General features: G+C 39.6%; 1 long non-coding RNA gene across 1 annotated transcript; it reads right to left on the bottom strand.

Annotated features, from left to right (window-relative positions):
• Positions 1–15,511: 15,511 nt before the first annotated feature.
• Positions 15,512–21,250, bottom strand: LOC148001522 (uncharacterized). Its single transcript, XR_015635422.1, has 2 exons — positions 21,040–21,250; positions 15,512–17,386 (listed from the first exon to the last, which is right to left on the bottom strand). It is a non-coding gene; the product is annotated as an uncharacterized LOC148001522 (long non-coding RNA).
• Between the last annotated feature and the right edge of the window lie 654 nt (positions 21,251–21,904).

The following is a 21,904-nucleotide window of genomic DNA, read 5'->3' as shown; positions in this document are numbered from 1 at the left end:
AGATAAGATAGGAGAGTAAAAGGAAGGATTCAAGACGCAGTGATGGGAGGCTGGCATGAGGACTTGGAAGTTGGCTAAGCAGAAGGATAGCATCTCACATGAACCCTCTGGCCTGCAAACTACACTTTCTCAGGTTACTCCTGAATTAGAACTTTGCAGGTGGAGAAAAAATAAAATTTTTTTGAACATTGATAAATGTATGGTGATAGGTTTGGTACACATGTGAGCTTAATTAAGCTTGGAGCCATGATGCAGCAATGATATAAAACTTGTGCCTTGGCTTCAAAGAGTGGACTTTTTTTCAACCTTTTAGTATAGGTGATCTGTAAAATGTTCAACTTGTGTATTAAGTCTCCTGATCTGTTTTTGGCCAATATCTTCTATATGAAAGCCTGTCTAGTTCAGAGAAAAATAGAAATTCAAGTCAGCCCCTCAGTGGTGGTATATCCTCTTTGTGGTGAGGTAATCTCAGACTTTTAGGTGTGGTATCATGACAACAATTATCTACCGAGAGAATACTTCATAGGTGTTAGTAAAATCCTTATAGAATACAACAGATCAGCAGCATAATAATGTAATGTAATAGGGTTTTAGAGATGACTCAGTATTTAAGATCTATCTTTTTCATTTGGCAATAGAACTGAATTTCATTCCCAGCACCCACAGCATCACATGAACAGAAATAATTCCAGTTCCATGAAATCCAGTGTCTCTGTGAGCACCAAGCAAACATATGGAGCACATATATACTGGCAAACAGAACACTTATACAGATAAATAAAAATATTTACATAGGACACACACCAATCAACATTAGATCCCTGATAGTGAGTATGATGGGAGCACCAATTTAGTATTCTTCTACCGTGACTTGTCAATCATAATGGACTATAACCTTCAGATGTAGGCTAAAATTACATCATTTATTCCTTAGGTTCGTTTTGTCTGAGCTTTTTATCAATGCCACAGATAAAGAAATTAAGGCAGAAAATGGTATTGAGAGTTGAAGCTATTTCTGAGATCAACATGATCATCTGGATTTTTGAGTATAACACTGTTTTGTAGGTGGAATATTTAAAGATTTGGAATCTGGGTCTAAGGAAGTCCCTAATGTCCTATCAGTAGAGCTTAACGGGTTCTTAGGGAGGGATGTGGCGATAAGCCTGATAGAGAAAGAAGTAAGATGGAATGCAGGGGCCACAAGATCCTGCCACTCCTTAAGGAGTCCTGTTGCACTGCACATAGTGTATGATCTCATATGATTCTTGGTATACCAGCAAAACAGTATGAAGAGAATACAAGGCCTGGGCGGTGGTTCATTCCACTGTTTTCATATATATATATATATATATATATATATATATATATATATATATATATATATGTGTGTGTGTGTGTGTGTGTGTGTGTGTGTGTGTGTGTGTGTGTGTGTGTGTGTGTGTGTGTGTGTGTATACATACATATATACAAGCTTCATCTCTATTTACTCTCTACTATCCAGTCCCTAGTTATACAGTTGTTCTGATGACAGCTTTGAAAGGAGTGCTAAGAGAAAGGCAGTCACTGGTGAGTAATATCATGTTGATTTGAAGGAAAACAAAGACTGAAAAAAGCTATAAGTAGTTTATCATTCATGTGAGAGTTTGGTCAAGTCTGAAGCCACATTCTCTCCATATATTGATTAAGTGAGAGAAATTGAATATAAAGATGCGAAATAACAATCTTTACCATTTCCAGGCAGGAAAACATCTTTCCTGTAATACTAGTCTGAGAAATTAACTATACATTTAACATGAGAATTGGAATGAGAAATTAACTTTAGTTATAAGAGAAATTGGCAGCGCTTTATAGAAACCTGTGCCATACAGGGAATTAGAAAAAGTTTCTTGAGGCAAAAGCCCACCTTAAAACTCTACCTTGTAAAGATTCATACTCATTTGAAGAAAGAAAGCCTCAAAGGAAAGGTTCCTGGGTTTTCAAAAAACCCGCTTGAGAGGTTTTACCAAAGGGCAACAAACAGGAGCAAACACAGCTGTCCTCCAAATGGACCAAACTATGCCTTCACCCAGCAACATAACTCAGGAATAGCAATTGGTATAATGAAAATATTCCACTGAGTTTCAAGTTTCAGAGGATTTGCATCAATTATGGTAGATCAAAGGCAAAGTGACAAGATGACTTGAGATTTCAACTCTTGATTCTCAAGCATTGAAGCAAAAAGGCAATATGTTATGAATAGTGGGAGTCTCTTGAAACCTCAGAGCCTGCTGGAAATGATACATCTTCCCCAACAAAGCCATACATCCTAATCCTGTCTAATGAGTTCTACCAACTGGAGACCAAATATGCACACATATTTGCCTATAAAGGTTATTCCAATTCATGCCATTAAAGTACTTTTATGATGCTGTGGTAAAATAGCAAAACCAAAAGCAAATTATTGAAGAATCTTTGAATTACAGTCCCAGAAGGCTAAATGTCTACAGTGACTTGATGTCTACATGGCAGTAGGAGTGGGAAGTCAAGAGAGAACATATCTATCCACACACAAATAGCAGAGAGCTTGAAGTGAGCAAAACTATAAACTCTCAAAGCCCATCATCCCCAGTGACATACTGGAGCTAGCAAGGATTTTAGTCTTAAAAGTTTCATAAACTCCAGAAACAGCCCCACCAAATAGTGGACAGAATTCTAATAAAAAAGATTATGGGAAACAATTTTTATCCAAATCAACAGCTGAGATGAGGTGGCCTATGACAGGGTTTGAGTTTTTGTAAAAGGCCCTCAGCAGGCATTATGTGATGCTGTGAATATGCAGCCCAAGCTACAATTAAGACTCCTGGATGTTAGAGATGTCAGAAAAGGTTTAATCTTAGTTTTGGAGACATAATCATTCATGGCTTGGAATTTACTTAAAGACTTTAAGTCTTAGGGAGCTTCATTTCCCCTGGACTATAGCACTGTTTTTATAAGCATGTCCTATATTTATTCTTGTTACATTAGTTTTGGAGATCAGGCTAAAGTACTCATATCTCTCATAGTCCTGTGCTGAACACATTTGACCTATTTTCATCAGCACTCTACTGTAAACAGTAGTTTCTGCCAGGTGGACTGACAGTGTCTTTGTTTACAATTGTGTGGAAATTCCAATCTGGAGGCAATTTTTTGAGAAATATGCCTCCCAGCTATTTTTCTGCATAGCATGCATTATCAATTTTATCATATTTAAATTATAGGAAAATTGTTCTACCAGATGTAGTTCAAGAAATATGTGCTATTTGCAATTATTAACTAGAATTACTTTGACAAGTATTTATATTTTTCCTTGAGTTTATTGCAGATCTCTTCTTTATGTTCTTCTTTGGGTCATTCTAATTATTTGTCATTTAGATTTTTAGGACCCCAAAAAATCCAGCACCAGATTCAGAGCATTGAAAATAATTCAGAAATTGCTTGTGTTACTTGCTAGCCTTGGGTCTGGGTATGAATATGCTCCAATTAGCTCAGTTTATAGGGTTATCTTTTTCAGTTCCTTGCATAATTCATTCCTGGTGTCCAGGAAACTGGCATTTAAGGAAATTAGGATACTCACCAACAGAAATGTGGAGGCATAGATGAGAGGAAGTGAGAACATGACTTGGTGGAGTTGACAAACAGCAATAGAATGATAAGGAAAGAAAGTGAAAAATAGATAACAGGAAGCTTCTAGAAGACAGCTTTTGAGATTTACCAGAAAAGGTAACTTAGTGTTTTGTTTAAATTAGCCATGTCCCTCATTAATTTTTGCCAAAGTCTCTAAGGGAAGAAATTATCCTGTTAGAATCCTTTATGAAAGACATTCATTTGCAATCCAATTAAAACTGTCCCTCTAATAAAACTCATATTTATTTTCTTTTCTAATATATGTGGCAAATGAAAAATTTCTTTCAGCTACTTCCTTTCCAAAGCAGCAGCTTGAAGCCTAAAACATGTCCAGTGGAAACAAGACATTTTGAGAGGAAAAATAGATGTATAATGAGGGGACAGAGCAGGAACAGGAATGCAAACTGAAAAAGGCAACAACATTTTTAAATGACATGACAGAAAAGAAAATTTGAAAGTGAGTAAAAAGAAAATAAGGAGGCACAAGCTGACTCCATCAAGAATATCAATCACTCGAAATGGAATCATGATAAAACTACTTAGCAAACTGAATAATGCTCAGTGTAGAAAAAATGGGATACAACCAATTTGGACTTAGCAAGCTTAAGCTACAAGTCCTTGGGCCAAATTGGACACAACATTTAAATGTAGAATGAGGCTCAAAGGATGATTGTGTGGATTCCTCAATATATGCTATTTTTATCTGATAACATTATCAATATGACATAGGATCCAGAGTTACCCATGAGATAAGATTCTGAACATTTTGGTCCAGGATTTGCCCCTCAAACCACAGAAACACTGATCTCAGTCAGAGAGAGATAATTTATTGAACATGTATCCTAGATCCATAGTTCAGATTCATGAGCTGAACCATTACCCCAAAAGAACCTGCAGGGATTTTAAGTCCCAAATCCGTAAACATCTGTGCCAAGTAATTTTACCAGTCAGAATTTAGGGATGTGGTATTTCCTTAGGAACATGGCTTTGTTGTACATTTATCTTCTTCCCATTGGTTTGAGTTTTGAACTATATCAGGGGACTTGCCTTGTCTACTATTCATGCCCTAACTTTTCTAGCAGGATGAGAGCTGTCTTTTCTAACATTCATGTTGTAACTTGACAACTTGTCAAGCAGGATGCCAGTTTTACACACACACACACACACACACACACACACACACACACATACACACACACACACACACACACACACACACACACAGAAACACAAACACACACCAATTGGATTTCAGCTCCTGGGGAGAACTGGGAACATAAACTTTATTAGGAAATTTTATTTCCTATTTCCAGGGCTAATGAATCTTAATAACCTGAAAAATAAATCTTCAAAATTATCAATAGTTGATTTGTTTTTACTCAGGAATTTCCTCTCATCCTTCCTTTTACATTTGGCAAGTAAACAAGAAGAGAGGAGTCGAGGATGTGATCATTTTATATTAGAAAATATACAATGGAGAAGCCTATAAAAGTTAGAAGATGCGAGGGCTGACAGAAATTATCTTTTAGACATGATTGGATTGCTGAAAACAAAGCTGCTGTGATTACCTGCACCTGCATAAGACCTGTTCTTATAGCTCCTCATGTTGGAATATTGACTATTGGGGGGAAAAATGTTTTATTTAATGGTTTGTTCCTGGATGAATCACAAACGCTCTCTTGGATAGCCCTATATCCATTTGCATAAAGACAGCACTAACTGAAATTAGTGGATTATATTTTTTTTTAAAAAAGTAATAATAGGGAAGTCCCACACCCGCGGATCCCGGCCCGCAGCAGCTCTCTGCTCCCAAACCCCGTGGGAGAGAGACCTCACCGCCTGATCAGGTGGGCACTCCTGAGGCTGCAGAGCAGAGGAGACCACCAACACTGCCCACCCCTGCCCACATCCCTGGCCCAAGAGGCAACTGTATAAGGCCTCTGGGTTCCCGTAGGGGAGGGCCCAGGAGCGGCAGGTTCCCTGCGCCTGAGACACCGCCAGAACCTGAAGGAAACAGACCGGATAAACAGTTCTCTGCACCCAAATCCCGTGGGAGGGAGAGCTAAACCTTCAGAGAGGCGGACACGCCTGGGAAACCACAAGAGACTGCACTCTGTGCACATCCAGACGCCAGAGGAAAACACCAAACGCCATCTGGAACCCTGGTGCACGGAAGCTCCCGGAAAGAGCGGCGCAGATCTTCCCGGTTGCTGCCGCCGCGGAGAGGACTTAGGCAGTACCCCACGAGCAAACTTGAGCCTTAGAACCACAGGTAGGACCAACTTTTCCCCTGCAAGAAACCTGCCTGGTGAACTCAAGACACAGGCCCACAGGAACAGCTGAAGACCTGTAGAGAGGAAAAACTACACGCCCGAAAGCAGAACACTCTGTCCCCATAACTGGCTGAAAGAAAACAGGAAAACAGGTCTACAGCACTCCTGACACACAGGCTTATAGGACAGTCTAGCCACGGTCAGAAATAGCAGAACAAAGTAACACTAGAGATAATCTGATGGCGAGAGGCAAGCGCAGGAACCCAAGCAACAGAAACCAAGACTACATGGCATCATCGGAGCCCAATTCTCCCACCAAAGCAAACACTGAATATCCAAACACACCAGAAAAGCAAGATCTAGTTTCAAAATCATATTTGATCATGATGCTGGAGGACTTCAAGAAAGACATAAAGAACTCCCTTAGAGAACAAGTAGAAGCCTACAGAGAGGACTCGCAAAAATCCCTGAAAGAATTCCAGGAAAACACAATCAAACAGTTGAAGGAATTAAAAATGGAAATAGAAGCAATCAAGAAAGAACACATGGAAATAACCCTGGACATAGAAAATCAAAAGAAAAGACAAGGAGCTGTAGATACAAGCTTCACCAACAGAATACAAGAGATGGAAGAGAGAATCTCGGGAGCAGAAGATTCCATAGAAATCATTGACTCAACTGTCAAAGATAATGTAAAGCGGAAAAAGCTACTGGTCCAAAACATACAGGAAACCCAGGACTCAATGAGAAGAACAAACCTAAGGATAATAGGTATAGAAGAGAGTGAAGACTCCCAGCTCAAAGGACCAGTAAATATCTTCAACAAAATCATAGAAGAAAACTTCCCTAACCTAAAAAAAGAGATACCCATAGGCATACAAGAAGCCTACAGAACTCCAAATAGATTGGACCAGAAAAGAAACACCTCCCGTCACATAATTGTCAAAACACCAAACGCACAAAATAAAGAAAGAATATTAAAAGCAGTAAGGGAAAAAGGTCAAGTAACATATAAAGGCAGACCTATCAGAATCACACCAGACTTTTCGCCAGAAACTATGAAGGCCAGAAGATCCTGGACAGATGTCATACAGACCCTAAGAGAACACAAATGCCAGCCCAGGTTACTGTATCCTGCAAAACTCTCAATTAACATAGATGGAGAAACCAAGATATTCCATGACAAAACCAAATTTACACAATATCTTTCTACAAATCCAGCACTACAAAGGATAATAAAGGGTAAAGCCCAACATAAGGAGGCAAGCTATACCCTAGAAGAAGCAAGAAACTAATCGTCTTGGCAACAAAACAAAGAGAAGTAAAGCACACAAACATAACCTCACATCCAAATATGAATATAACAGGAAGCAATAATCACTATTCCTTAATATCTCTCAACATCAATGGCCTCAACTCCCCAATAAAAAGACATAGATTAACAAACTGGATACGCAATGAGGACCCTGCATTCTGCTGCCTACAGGAAACACACCTCAGAGACAAAGACAGACACTACCTCAGAGTGAAAGGCTGGAAAACAACTTTCCAAGCAAATGGTCAGAAGAAGCAAGCTGGAGTAGCCATTCTAATATCAAATAAAATCAATTTTCAATTAAAAGTCATCAAAAAAGATAAGGAAGGACACTTCATATTCATCAAAGGAAAAATCCACCAAGATGAACTCTCAATCCTCATCTTCGGTTGGTTTATATACAAGTGTGCAATTTCTAGGCTTGAAAGTAAAATGATGCTATCTGGTGCTGGATAGAGGAGCCTTATTTTTTATTATGGCAGCTTGCTATTTTTGTAATATGGTGATTTGGTTGAACACATTAAAGTACAGTAGTAACTGATCTCCCCCTCTTCCTGGATGAGTGAGGAGATGATTAAATGTTGATGTCAGCATCCATGAGCATATTCAGATGAGCTTCTGCTTCTGTTGAAAAGGATGCTGTGTTTGATTGTGGTCCGAAGCTTTGAAGCACTACTTGGCATCTCCTTCCTTGGAGGTCTCACTGTTTAAACATAACAGATTTGATAGCTTGTTGGTAAGGTGAGGTCCAGCTTGTCTCCACTAGGTCATCTTCATGTGAATCCGGTGGTTATACGGTTTTGTTCTAGGGATATTTCATTTTTTTTAATAACGGTTTTAGCTGACATTCATGGAGAGAATGAATCCTTAGAAGTGTGCCACTAGTGAAAGGAAATCCTGTCTAGAGTATGTTTCTTTACAAAGCTGTGTCACACCATCCTTTGGGCCCTCTGCTGGAAAAGTAGAATCAAGTCTCAAATAATGCCTTTTAAATTGTATCCTCTAGTATTATAGATGTAGGACAGTACTGTATCATACCTCTGTGGATGTAAAATAGCTTGTACCTGCTTTATGATACGTAGTAGTGACCGTGCTTTATCAGAGCTGTTTTTAATGATGTTGCTCAGAATGTTTTCTTTCCAGATGATGATTGAGAAGCTAATTTAAAAAAAAAGTGGTGCCAGGTACCACAAGAGTAACAGAACTGTGCTGTTTTCTCGGGTTTTGTTTTTTTACTTTTTTTTTTTTTAATGGAGTGTGCTGGATGTCTCTACAGTTTTGTTCAGATGACTGCAGAACCTGGAAAAGCTGTTGCTGCTGTTGATGCATAACACACTGCTATTATTGGTCTTTTTATATAAATATAAATATATATATACAGATATATAATTTGAATTTTTTGAAACTTTACCTGTGCTGTCAACTTTCGAAAAAAGTATCCCCGTTTACTGTGTTGAGTTGGCACTGTACAGAAATTAACAGCCATATTGGTCTAGAAATGTTGAACTTAAGTTTTTTTTCCATTTGTACAGGGGTAACACACTGTATTAAATATGTAAGGTCTTATATACGTGGGTTTGATTACAAAAACTAATAAAGTATTCTCTAAATAAAAAAAATGAAAAAGAAAAAAAAAAGAATAAACTTGATTGGGTGAAAAAAAAAAAAAGACCTCTGGAAGAGCAGTCAGTGCTCTTAACCGCTGAGCCATCTCTCCAACCCCAATTTTCTGCTTTTAAGTTAAAATATTTCAGTCAGTGAGTCCAAAGACACTTTTCTTTTTCCCTTTTCCCTTCCTCCCTCTTTCTTCCTTCCTCTCTCCCTTCTTCCCCCCCCCCTCTCTCTCTCTCTCTCTCTCTCTCTTTCTCTCTCTTTCTTTCTTCTTCATTTTGGCATTCCTTCCCTTGAAGTAACAACCCACTTGTACTACATTCTCTTCCACTTTATCATGAAAGCATATTGGAGTACATTGAAGATCTTTCTGCTCCAGTTGCGATGACCATGTGATTTTTGTCCATAATATTCTGTCATTTATTGCATTTATTGACTTGCATACGATGAACCATTCTTTCATTTAATGGATAAAGCCAATTTGTCACGGTTGATAATGTTTTTGACATGTGTCTATATTTTTTTTGCAAGTTTTTTTTTTGAGCACTTCGAATCTGACTACCTTATGAATATTGGCTACTAGTGTTTCTGTCTTGTAGTTTGTGCTGTGTCTCTACCTAATTTTGTTATCAGAGTGATAATAGCTTCATAGAAATAGGTTTTAGGTGGGCCTTATGTTCATATATTTATTTAATGGTTGAGGAAGGATTAATTGTAGCTCTTTGAATGCCTCAGTGAATTGTTGTGAATCCATCTGGGCATAGAATATTTTTTTAGCTGGAAAACTTTTTATTGAAATTTCAGTCACCCCATTTGATTTGAGTCTGCTAAGAGTGTTAATTTTTCCCCCTTTAATTTTGTTTATTTATATGTAAAACATACACAAGAATGAAAATAAAATCTCAAGAAGACTAAAGCTTTGAGACCTGTTGAGGTCAATCCTATAGGTGAAGATTGTAGTTCTAATTACCTACATGAAACTATGAGAAAGAATACAGAGAAATGATAAAAATGGTAAAATGAAGAAATTTTGGATATATAAGAACAAACACAATCCAAATCCTGTCAAATTAATAAAAAGGAAAGAAAAAAAAAAACAAAACAAGAAAACAAAGAAACAAAATAACCAGAAGGAAAATAATTGAACATAGGTCAAATAACAAGATTCAAATGATCATCCAATTCACAGAAGATTCATTAAGAAGGTAAACAAGATTGAGGGACACTTGACCCAGATCACCAAGAAAAATAGGACCCAAATGATAAGGGTCAGAAATGAACAAGGAGACATTACAACAGACACACACACACAAAAAAAATAGACAATCAAAAAGGAACATTTTGAAAACTTGCCCTTTTTGGAAAATTTAAAAGTTATCATCCTGACTCTCTTGGATGGAGGACTGGAGGACTGTGGGCATCCTTGTTCTTTTATGTGAGTGCTAATTGTCACTGCGTTCCTCATTTTCAGTGTTGCTTGTGTTCTCAGTGGCCCTTTGTATTTTAGTAATTTTGGCTTCCCATTCCTTTCTAGAGGCTTGTGGCTGTGCTCATCCCTCTCTATAGCCTAAAATGCTGTGATCTGTATTTTCTATAAGTTTGGGTTATAGAATATAATTCTTGAAATGCTCTTTATATTGTGGATAGTTTTTCTTTTTCCTTCAGCTACTGCAGACAGTTGTTGGACAACTTAGGTTGGACGTCATAGCTTCTTTAGGACTTGGAAGACATTTATTTCTTCAGGTTCTTTTGGCTTTCAAAGATCCATTTAGATATAGGCTGTTATTTTAATAAATGTGTTTCTTCACTTACAAAAAAAAAAAAAAAGAACTAAAATATCCCCTTTTACCTTTTCCCCTTTAATTTAAGGGCATTTTAAGAACCACATTGCAAAGGCATCATTTCAAGGTTCTTATTTGAAAGGAATACATAATTCAGTTATTTTTCAACAGTGTATATACAAGATGAAAAAGATAAGCATATACAACTATTTATACACATAACATATATACACACATGAATTATATATCATATATATATATACATACATACATATTTTCCATTATACCCATACATCTTTTGTTTTGATCTGTTTGGACTCCTGTATTCTGCAAGCTTGACTAGCAGATCCCAATATTCCTTATCTTATTTTTGCTTTTTGACTATTGTTATTTTGTCTGTTTCTATTTCTTTAGAAGAATCTTAACGCAGAAGCCAATTTTCTTTCTTTTTCTTTCCTAGTCAATAAATTGTCTGAGACAGATGAACATCTGTAAGAATTTGCATGTAGGTCAGACAGGGCTGACTGGGACACTTGGAGAAAGACAGAAAAACAATTGTGTAGAGAGATAATTATAAATAAAGTAATATTGTTCACCCAAGACCATCCAAGTGTTTATTTTAAAATGATAAACATTTATAGAAAGGTATAATAGGCTCCTATGATAATGCTCACACAAACGTAAGGATCAATAGTGAGATGATCTAGGACAATAAAAATGAGGATATTGTCTGGAAAAAAAAGTAATAATAAGTGAACAAGAATTTGGGAAGGAAATGGAACAGAAGGGAAAAACATGAAAAGTAACAGAAGAGAAAGGAATGGAAAGCAACTGCGTGGCCTGGAAGAGGTCAACCAAGAGTAGAGAAAGTTGTAATAGGTAGATATTACATTGAATAGGTATAAATTTGTCAAAGAAGAAATATTTTAAAATGCAAAAGGAAAGTTAATTTAAAAATGCTTAATTTGATTGTTTAAAATTTCCACTTCCTCAAAATAGAATAGCAGCATTTGAGTAAGTAATCTGTTCATTTTCAAGATGCTCCTTTTCTCTAGTTTTTAATGTCATGATCATTATTTGTAGCTGGATCCTTCCTTCCATCATCTTTAGCTATTCCCTTTCTTCTAACAACCTCCTAAAAACTAGCTGAGTGTGTTTAAGCACATAAAAACATGTATGATCTCTACCCCTTATCAAACCTCAAAACAATAATCCTAATCTCATTTGATTTTACAGCAGCAACACATTTCCTATTATCAAACTGCCCTTTGATTGGATTTGAGGCTCTACACTGTTGCTGATACCTGTGGCTCATATGCAAGCCTCACTAAAAATCCAGGTCTGGGATGTCATAAGTCCTGGAACAACACAGTGATTGGGGTAGGCTGGCTGGTAGGCAATTCCTATAATACCACATCTCATCTTCTCTAGAATTGGGATTAAAAATTGTAACAACACATGCTATTTTTCTGTGTTTTGGGACTCTAACTGAGATCGTCCTACTTGCAAGACAAATGTTTATTGTCTGAGCTATCTCTCCAGACTATTTTTTACTTTATTTTAAAATCAAAACTGTATTAGGTCTTTGAGAATATTCCACAATTTTATTTTTTATATTATATGCTTCACCTCTGACTTCCTCCAGTCCATCTACCTTCCTGGCCTGCAGACTCAGAGCTGATCATAAATATTGATGACAGTTCTCCACCAGTAGTCTTCGTGGCCACTACGGCACTATGAAGGTTATTAACAAGGGCAAGTTTTGAGTTCAGTCCCACCTTAATTTCTCCATATACTGCAGTCAAACTGTTTGATGTCTTCATCAGTAATGTCTCTCTCTTTTGTTCTATCACAGAACAAACAGTGGTAACAATTTGTTGTATGGTTTATGAGGCCTCAAGGAATTCCCTGGCCCACAAGTCATAGAGAGGTAGACCAACCCTGACACTGAGTTTTTTTATTCAATAATGTTTGGCCTATATGAGTTTCTTTTTCAACCTATGTAAGGTACCATTTATATTTAGACACTTAATCTGTTGCCAACTCATTTTTTCTTTAATGAACCCAGCTCTAGTAGGGTTATAAGGTAGGAGGAAATAACACTGCCTCTGGTCATCTTCAGTCAAGTTCTGTACAAAAATGTTAAGGTAAAAAGGCTATTTTTGTCGCTCTTGATTCTTCATGAAATATTTTACATAGAACTAAGTTTGATAAGGCCCTCAATGGGCTTTACCTATTGTTTGCTTGCACAAAAATACTTGTAAGAGGCATGTGGTAATACCTACATGGATTGGGTCATATTTGCATTCTTCACTAACAGACCCTATAAATTCCAACTGACATTTTCTCATGAAACCAGGGTGACTTGTATGCATCTTCCTTCAAGGCATCCATTTCTCAAGGCTAAAATTTGAAAATAGGTCCAAGATGTTTAGACATCCCACAGAATATCCGAATATTTCACAAAAATGTCAGCATCTTTAGATATTGTCTACTCTACAGTGGTCCCCCTATGACTGGATGTTATTTGGACACAGTGCACAGATTTCAAGGGTACCTGCAGGGTAATGGCCCATACATTTAAATGTATTTGCTTCATGACTTTCAGGGAAACTATATGGGCTGTAAAATAACACATGGAAAACTACCAGGAATTCTGATTCCTGTTGATCTTTGTTATATATTTCTTTCCACATTTGTTGTCTGTTCGATGCCAGACCTATCTCCAGCCAATCCTGTTTTTCCCACTAAATTGTCTATTAATGAGGCCACTATGTAGATTTCAACTGTCAGTATAAATTGTCCTGAGCCTAGTCTTGTGAGTTAGTACTATCCATACCACTGTTAACTTAGACCATTATTTACTTTTTTCTACTCCCTTTTCCAGCTATATGGCACCTTTGTTCATTGGTATTGGTACAGCTACCCATCAGATTTGTTTTGATTATTAGTATCATTTGTTTACCAGTTATCTAGAGGATGGCTTGTATCCTTTCTACTACATAATCTTGCTTATCTCTTGGTTCAATCACTGAGAGATGCTCGCTGGCTTAAAAGATATTGAACCTAGAATGCAACAGTCTTCATGACATTTGTGACGGGTCTCACATAAATCATATCTAATTGCTGTATGTGCTCAATTTACCTTTGTAAAATTGATTCTATGCTATACCACAAAGAGGTTTGTAAAGAAGGCCTTCACTCAAGCCCTTTTGGGGTACTCAGTTTTGACAGTAACAGATTTAGAGTGCTATAAAAGTAGTTTTTGCAATGCTTTATACACCTCTCACAGTTAATTTTCTAAATTCCTGGTAATCCCAGATATTAAAAGAAACAGGGCAGTCCCCAGCTCCGAAAAAAAAAAAAAAAAAAAAAAAAAACAAAAAACAAAACAAAACAAAACAAAAAAAACAAAACAAAACAAAACAGGGGTAGTAGGTCACACAGCTGTGTATCCTACCCTACAGTGAAATGAGCCTATTCAAAATAATCTTCAGTCTGTTTGTTCTAACTCTACATGGTACTCTTCTTTATCAGGTTATACAGAGGATGGGTCGCTTGGGGAAGAGGGGTATGAAATTCTTCCAATATAAACAAAGCCACCAAAATACCTCTATTTTCATTACATTTATAGTCACTGACTTTTGTAAGATTAAATTGCTAAATCTTACCAGACGATAATACCTCCAAGAAATTCACAGGTGTGTCTGAAGCTAGTGCCTTGCACAGATTGGCCTCTCATTGCTGTTCCTTGAGATGGACCTTCATATCCTTATATACTTTTTTAAATCTGTAAAAGACTCAGATGTTTGTACCATGCCATCATATGACAAAACCATTTCCAGAGGATGCCAGGACAAGGCAACAACAGTTACAAATGCAAACTTAATGAATGTTTGAGTCAGTGTTCTATTGCTGTGAAGTGACACCATTTCCAAGGCAATTAATATAAAAGAAAGCCTTTAATTGTTCCTTTCTTACAGTTGCAGATGTTTAGTCCAGTGTCAAAGTGGTTGGAAGCATAGTGGCACACAGGAAGATACGGTGCTGGAGAAGTGGTTGTAAATTTTTTATCCTCTGGAATTAAGAAGACACTGACTGGGAGTGGCTTGGTCTGTGGAAACCCTAAAGCTCTTCCTCCAACAGTTTCTCCAACAAAGCCATAGCTCCTAATCTGTCTTGACTAGTGTGCATTTAAGTATATGATCCTATGTCCTTTATTATTCAAACCACCACAGAGAAGTACTCTAGAAGTCTGCTGTCTTCTGTTTTGGGTGTCACTTTATCTTAAAAGTTTACAAATAAAGGAATATTAAGGTCAAACATAAACAAAGTCTCATATAAAATGTAAGGGCTCCATCTAATTATTGCCATTGTTTCATCCACTGATCAAGATATGGTAGAAAATATAAACAGGACATGCTCTCAAATTTAATTAATTTTCTATAATCCCATGTCATTCTCTTGGAGCCATTATATTTCCATATCCTGGACCTCTTCCACAAGTCCACTATACAATCCTCTATGTCAGATGAGTTCAGAGGGCCTGAATTAATCTGCTCAGCCCTACTAACCAGAGCCCAATTGGAATATGTCCCTGCCTGTCCTTGCTGTACTTTCTGGCTCCCTTGGTCTCAAGTGGGCCTATTTTGACACTGTGGTTGTAGCTGTAGCTGTTGCCTCCTCATTCTGCATTTCTAGTGTTGGGGGAAAGTTCCTGGCAGGGAAAATCATCTCCACCAGTAGCACAACTTTCAACTAGAAAATAAAAAAATTAGTCTATGGATATAATTATCAACTCCTAGAAGAGACCTTGAAAAACCCCCGGAGAGGACCTTTCCCTCAGGAGGAGTCCCAAACTCCCAATGACCGAGCCGAGTCCACTCGGATGCAATCAGCAAGAGGGTTTATTGGAAAACACAGGTACCTCTGGGCACACAGTCTCTTCGGAGGACTTGCGCGCCCGGCAGCTCCAGCATGGGTTTTTATAGAGTTTGGGGAAGCAGAAGCGGGCATACAGAAGCAGATGCATAGTTACGGGGATTGGTGGATTCAAACGAGGCACATAGACATGTTCACATATGATTGGCTGTTTCACATGATGAAGTAATAAGGTATAGCTACACACATTGGCAGGTTTCCTGGATGTCGGGGGCTGGGGGCTTATCTCTTCCTGCAGGTGGCCTGTGAGTCAGATCTGGTACTCCTGGTCTGTTCTGCATTCCTTTCCTTTTATGGTCTGTTAGCTCTAGTGGCAGGGCGGGGCTGCCTGGACTTGCTTTTCACAGTGTTTAGTCCTGAGTCTGTGAACCCTGAAACACACTCTTCCAACTCCATATTTTTAAACCCGAAATCTGTATAATTTTCCCTTCATTCCCTACTTCTTCTATTAAGTAATTCTAATCTTAGAATTTTAATATCAAGTCTCGTATTTGGTCTCACCAGTTGTCCTAACTGACTGGTACTGTTGTCTCAGAACCATCAACCGCACAACACTCACTCGATTTTTAACAAAAGCAATTAACCTGTTTGTCACGCAGGGTCCAAAAACTAAAACCAAGAAAATTATTAGTAATGGCCCAGCCATATAGCAGAGAGTAAGGTAGTCATCCAGGGAGACCGAGTGAACTAAGACTCGAACCAACCTTGTTGAGCGTCTCTATCTTTTTGTAGGAGTCAAACCTATTAACTAGTTTCTCTAACACATATGGACCTATAATCAGAAGCAGAAGCAAAACTAAGAAGGGTCCCATAAGGGAAGATACCAGAGTTGTCATCCAAGGAGATCTACTAAACCAGCTCTCGAACCATCCCTGATGCGCTTCTCTGTCTGCCTTTTGTCTAACCTTAATCTAAGTGTATTCATGGAGTCTTTAATTACTCCTGAATGGTCTGCATAGAAGCAACATTCATCTTTCAGTGTAGCACACAGACTCCTTCTTTAAGGAATATCAGGTCTAATCTTTTCCTATTTTAAAGGACTACCTCTGAGAGGGAGGTTAGGTATTCTTGGAGGTCAGCTAAAAAGTCTTTCACTCTTTTTATATCTGAGTCAATGGCAGTTCTGAATTCTCTACAAGCCTTGCATTGCAACAGCAGATGTCCTTTTGCTGTCCTTGCAGCACCTAGGTAGCCTTAGCCCTAAGTAATTCTCAACTCCTTTTTGTGTCTTACTAAGTCTTTAGCATCAGGATTCCAATCTTGACACTATCTGAACCTATACACCAAGGACATGACTGTCTTTTAGAACTTCTAAACTTATACAGGTTGTGATCCCTGAGGCACAGTCCCAAGAAGTGTTAGGAGTACTAACATATGCAATGTTACATCATTTGCAATAGAAATAAAGCCTATTCCCACACCTATCTCGATGGAACCCAGGGCAAACCTGAAATTCTTGTTTCTAAAGCACACTTCTCAAGTGAGCATTATAGCAACCTCCCAGTCAGTCTCTGATGTGTCCACTTATCTGATGTGCAAGTCTAAGGAGCGTTTTGAAGATCTGAGTGTCCCTCTAGGTCTCAGCTCTCAGCCCCAACAGCTAGTACACGGCTGGTTAAGGCTGAGACTTGATGGCTGTCAGGGTGGTCAGCAGCACCAGGTACGGTCCTTTCCAGCGAGGCCCGAGTGTCTGGGCTCCCTGTCATTTTATGTAGCTGCAGTCTCTGAACTGGAACTGATGAGATGTCTCGGGGGTCCCCGGGGCATAGGCTGCTGTCAGCTGTGAGCAGATTTCTTTCTGTATCACCTGTAGTTCTTTTAGCCTGGCATACAAATCATTATTACCATGATATGTTGGTTCAGTAACATTATCTAATACAGTCAGGGGAGCTGAGGCCCCATATAAGATCTCAAAGGGGGAAGGCTGAATCTGGAAGGGGTATTTCTTGCTCTGAAGAGAGCAAGAGGGAAGGAGTGTCACCCAGTCTGCGCCAGTCTCCATGGTCAATTTAATTTGGTCAGGGTCTCTTTTAGAGTTTTATTTATTTACTCTACCTGTCCTGAACTTTGAGGTCTGTAGATACAATGTAATTTCCAATCAACCTCTAAATACTTTGCCACACCCTGGCTTACCTTGGCAACGAAAGTAGGGCCGTTGTCTGACCAGATTACCTTGGGCACTCCAGACTGGGGGAATATTTCTTCCAGTATCGTCTTGATGACTATCGAGGCCATCTCTTGCAGTTGTTGGCTTCACCAGGGCATCCAAGAGATGGTAAAGGCATGTGCAGTGCTGATGTGCTGGGAGAGTAGAAGTTCAGCCATCCAAGATGACATCGTGTTGTCCACCATGGCAGCACCCACTTATCTCTTACCTTCATTCATGAAGAGAACTGTTCCCATCAGTGGACAAGGTCCTCGACTTTCAGCAGGGGTCAATCAGCCAGTCGCAGAGGTCTTTCCTCCATCCATGGGCTTCTGCCAGTGCTAGACACTCATGTTGCAGTGGCTCCAGGTCAGGATTGGGCAGCAAGGTGACCAGATTGCCCCCAACAGGTGGAGAATCTAGTCCATGGCAGCTGTCCAGTGGTCCCATCTTTTGGGACACTCTATTCAAAGGCAAGACATCAGCCACTCTATCACAGTTTAAGTCCTCGATTGGGTGATAATTGTTAGTGCCCGGCTGGCAGGAGTGATGTGTTCCAGGCAGAAAAGCACTGAGCCACACATCTCGAGCATCAGGTACTGGTGCACTGAGACAGGACTTAAGCTCCACATTCACAGTCTGCAGATATGCATACACATGGCCTCACCCAGCCATTTCAGCCCATGCAAGCCATTTTGGAGAGAAATTTTCTCATGAGCAAGGGATAGGGGCAGTCAGGGATGATTTTGAACTAGTGGGTTACCCGGCCCACGCCAAGTTCCACTGCTCTTGGGGCAGTCAATAAGTATTGTTCGTTGCCAGTAGCCCCTTGCACTCAAGGTCTTTGGATATTGGCCCACTGGGGGGGCATAGGAGCACAGAGCATTGGGTCCCTGTATCCACACTTCCCTTCTATCTCTGTACATAGCCATCACTCTAGGACCAAGAAGCTCTCCAGTGGCCCCTCTTGTTCTTTTTTGGGCAGTCCCTGACCCATTGTCCTTTTTCTTTGCATTAGGCACACTGATCTTTAGCTAGGAATTCTCTTCTGTTGCCAGGTACTATCTTCCTAGGTTCCCTAACTACTGTTGCCAGTATATGTTCCTCTCTCATCTTTTATCTCTCTTTACCTCTCTAATTTCTTCTTTTCTAGCTTCCTGCTCTTTTTACCTCTTTTCTCTTTTAACCTTACTTTCTCTGTAACTTATACTAACCCTCAGCAACTTAGCTTAACCCTTTAAATTTCTGTAACTTTCTGTTCATATTCTTTCCTTATCTTAGCCAGATTGGTGGGGCATTTTCCAGCCCCTCAGAGACCCACCCCTGGAACCTGGCGGCAGACCTGGCACTCCCTACCTTTAGGCGTATTGAAGTCAACAGGCAGAAGTGAGGGCCTTCCATCCATGTCTGGAACATTCTTTCTGGCCTCCAGTAGGATTCCGTCTTTCCTCAGTGGTTAAGAAGACTTGTAACAGTTACTAACAAGCATCTCAAATTGGATGGTGAGAAAACAAGAGAATCTTGAGAATAGAGGTCTACTGAAGAGGGCAAACAGCATTTAGTCACACAGCTAAACCAGGAGGCTCCCTTGGGACAAAAAGGCCATTGTACAAGTAAGCACAAACTTTGTCTATGAAACAGAAAGGCGAGCAGAGAGGCAGCAGATATGTTATCAACTATCTCACTAGACTTAGATTTTCCCTCAAGGAGTATCTCTCTTCAGTGTCAGCTCCGTGCCTTTGCCTCTCAAGAGAACCAGCCTCCAAATGACACTAGGCTTCTAGTAACAACTAATAACAAAAGGATGGAGAGATGGTTAGAACCTGGGTGCTAGATGCCAGGTGGCTGAGAAAAGAATCGTAACCAGTACACTTGGGTCTATCAGGACTTCAGTAGTAGCCCTTTAACAAACTGTCTCACTGGGTTTAAAGGCCCATGGAAAAGAAAACATTAATCCTGACTGTGGCCACCGCCAAAGCCTGAATTCTAAATCTTGACTGGCAAAACAAAGCAAAGTTCTTTACAGCTTGTTGTAGATTCTTTGAAACTATTTTAGGGGCTCTTTTTGTCCCTCGACCTGGGGCATTTTGACCACAGGGGCTGGAACTGGCTGCTGTGGGAATAGGATCAAAGGCACTCTCCATGTTAATGATGACCAACAAGAAAAGTAATTTAATGCTGGAGACTGACTCCTCCCTTGGAATAAGGCCAGCAGATAAGGCAGCCTTCCTTAAAGAACTTCTCTTAATGAGCGCTCTCCTTCTGTGAGCAAATGTCAGAAATTCCTTTCTTGTTCTTGCTTTCCTTAGAGTCCTCTCCCACCTCGCTCTCAGCCCTTTCAGATAGTTCCTCCTGTAGCATTTCTTCTTCTTCTTCTTCTTCTTTTTTTTTTTTTTTTATAGCCTGTTGACAGCATTTCTGATCTTTTAGGCAGCTACGCACTAAGTGTCAAACCGGCTGAAACTCCGCCTTTAAGATTCCTTACTCCCAAGCAAAATTTAAATCTTCTCCAGCTTATCATAGCTGGCTGCGAGCACAAGCACAGATAAAACACTATGTTTTAAAAATTAACTTTGGCTATCAACCAACACATCGCCACTAGAGCGGGGTCCACAAAATTAAGTTTCTTACGCACTAAGCATTAAGGGGACCAAGTAAATCTCTTCGACGAACAAAGCAAAGAGTTTTATGATTTCAAACACAGTCGTCGGTCCAAGATTTTAAACACAGTCGTCAGTCCAAATTCAAACATGAAACAAAGTCAAAAAGACACTCGACAATATCACAGAAAACAAACCAGAGAAACAAGACAAAAACAAAGCATCCTTAACCAATTTCCACAGATGCCTGGTACTTTCAGTACCTGGCCCAAACTGCAGCTTAACCTTAACTGCTTCTGGGATACCAAACACAGAAACAGAACACAAACAACAGACACCAACACATCCTGAAAACCACAGTCAGGTCACAAAAAAGACAAACAATTCCAACAGTCAAACAAGTAACAGACAGACGCGCCGCGCAGCTTCGGTACCAAACTGAAACCAAAAATTCAGACGGAGTCAGCGAGGGTCTTGGATCCTCTACTCAAATAAAATTCAGAGGGAGTCATCAAGGGTGGGGATCCCTCCGAAAACGGACGGAGGTGCCACAGATCCGGATCTCCCTCTCCTCCAACCACCCTTGGAACATCTTCCAGGGCTGAGGGGGAGAAGTCCGAGCTCGTCAGCTCCTTCTCTGGCCCGCCCAGATAGTCCCCAGATCTGAGCCTATTGATCGATCGTTCACAGGACAAGACACAACAGACAAGACAAACGCCGGCTGGCTTACCTCCCGGTGGGTGGTCGGTGATCTCTGGGTGGAGGGTCTCCAAATCCCGGTTGAGGCCCCATAACGAAAGACCCCCGGAGAGGACCTTTCCCTCAGGAGGAGTCCCAAGCTCCCAATGACTGAGTCCACTCGGATGCAATCAGCAAGAGGGTTTATTGGAAAACACAGGTACCTGCGGGCACACCGTCTCTTTGGAGGACTTGCGCTCCCAGCAGTTCCAGCATGGGGCTTTTATAGGGTTTGGGGAAGCAGAAGCGGGCGTACAGAAGCAGATGCATAGTTACGGGGATTGGTGGATTCAAACGAGGCACATAGACATGTTCACATATGATTGGCTGTTTCACATGATGAGGTAATAAGGTATAGCTACACACATTGGCAGGTAATTCTGTGATTGAACCTCGGTCTTATAATCTTTTCATCTGTGTGTTCCTTGAGAAGGAAAGTTATGTTTGGAAAGTAAGCATCTTGGTCTTGCAGAGTTCAGAACATGGTTTTCTCTGTATGAGAGTTATATAACTCAATCGCCCTTCTCTTATTTATAATTCCTGTTACTTTTAATCTCAGTTGGAATTAAGCTTCCTGAAAAGTGAACTTCGAAAACTAGTGCATTTTATCTCTTTACCTCTTTTTCAAAGAAAATCTATAATTGTTATAAATTATATAAGTGGTGTGTGTGTGTGTGTGTGTGTGTGTGTGTGTGTGTGTGTGTGTGTGTGTAAGTGTGTTATGGTTCCAATACCTGAAAGTGTGGACACTTGTATCAGTGCAGGCATGTAGAGGACAAAACAATATGTCAGGGGACTATTGAATACGTAGGTGACAAGATGAAAACCTACTGAAATTATTTCCTTTACACAGAATG

This window comes from Rattus norvegicus, chromosome 13 (assembly GCF_021556685.1).
Source record: "Rattus norvegicus strain SHRSP/BbbUtx chromosome 13, alternate assembly SHRSP_T2T, whole genome shotgun sequence".
Classification (NCBI taxonomy): domain Eukaryota; kingdom Metazoa; phylum Chordata; class Mammalia; order Rodentia; family Muridae; genus Rattus; species Rattus norvegicus.
Note: the sequence above shows the minus strand (reverse complement) of the source record. Positions and strands in the feature narration are given on the sequence as shown.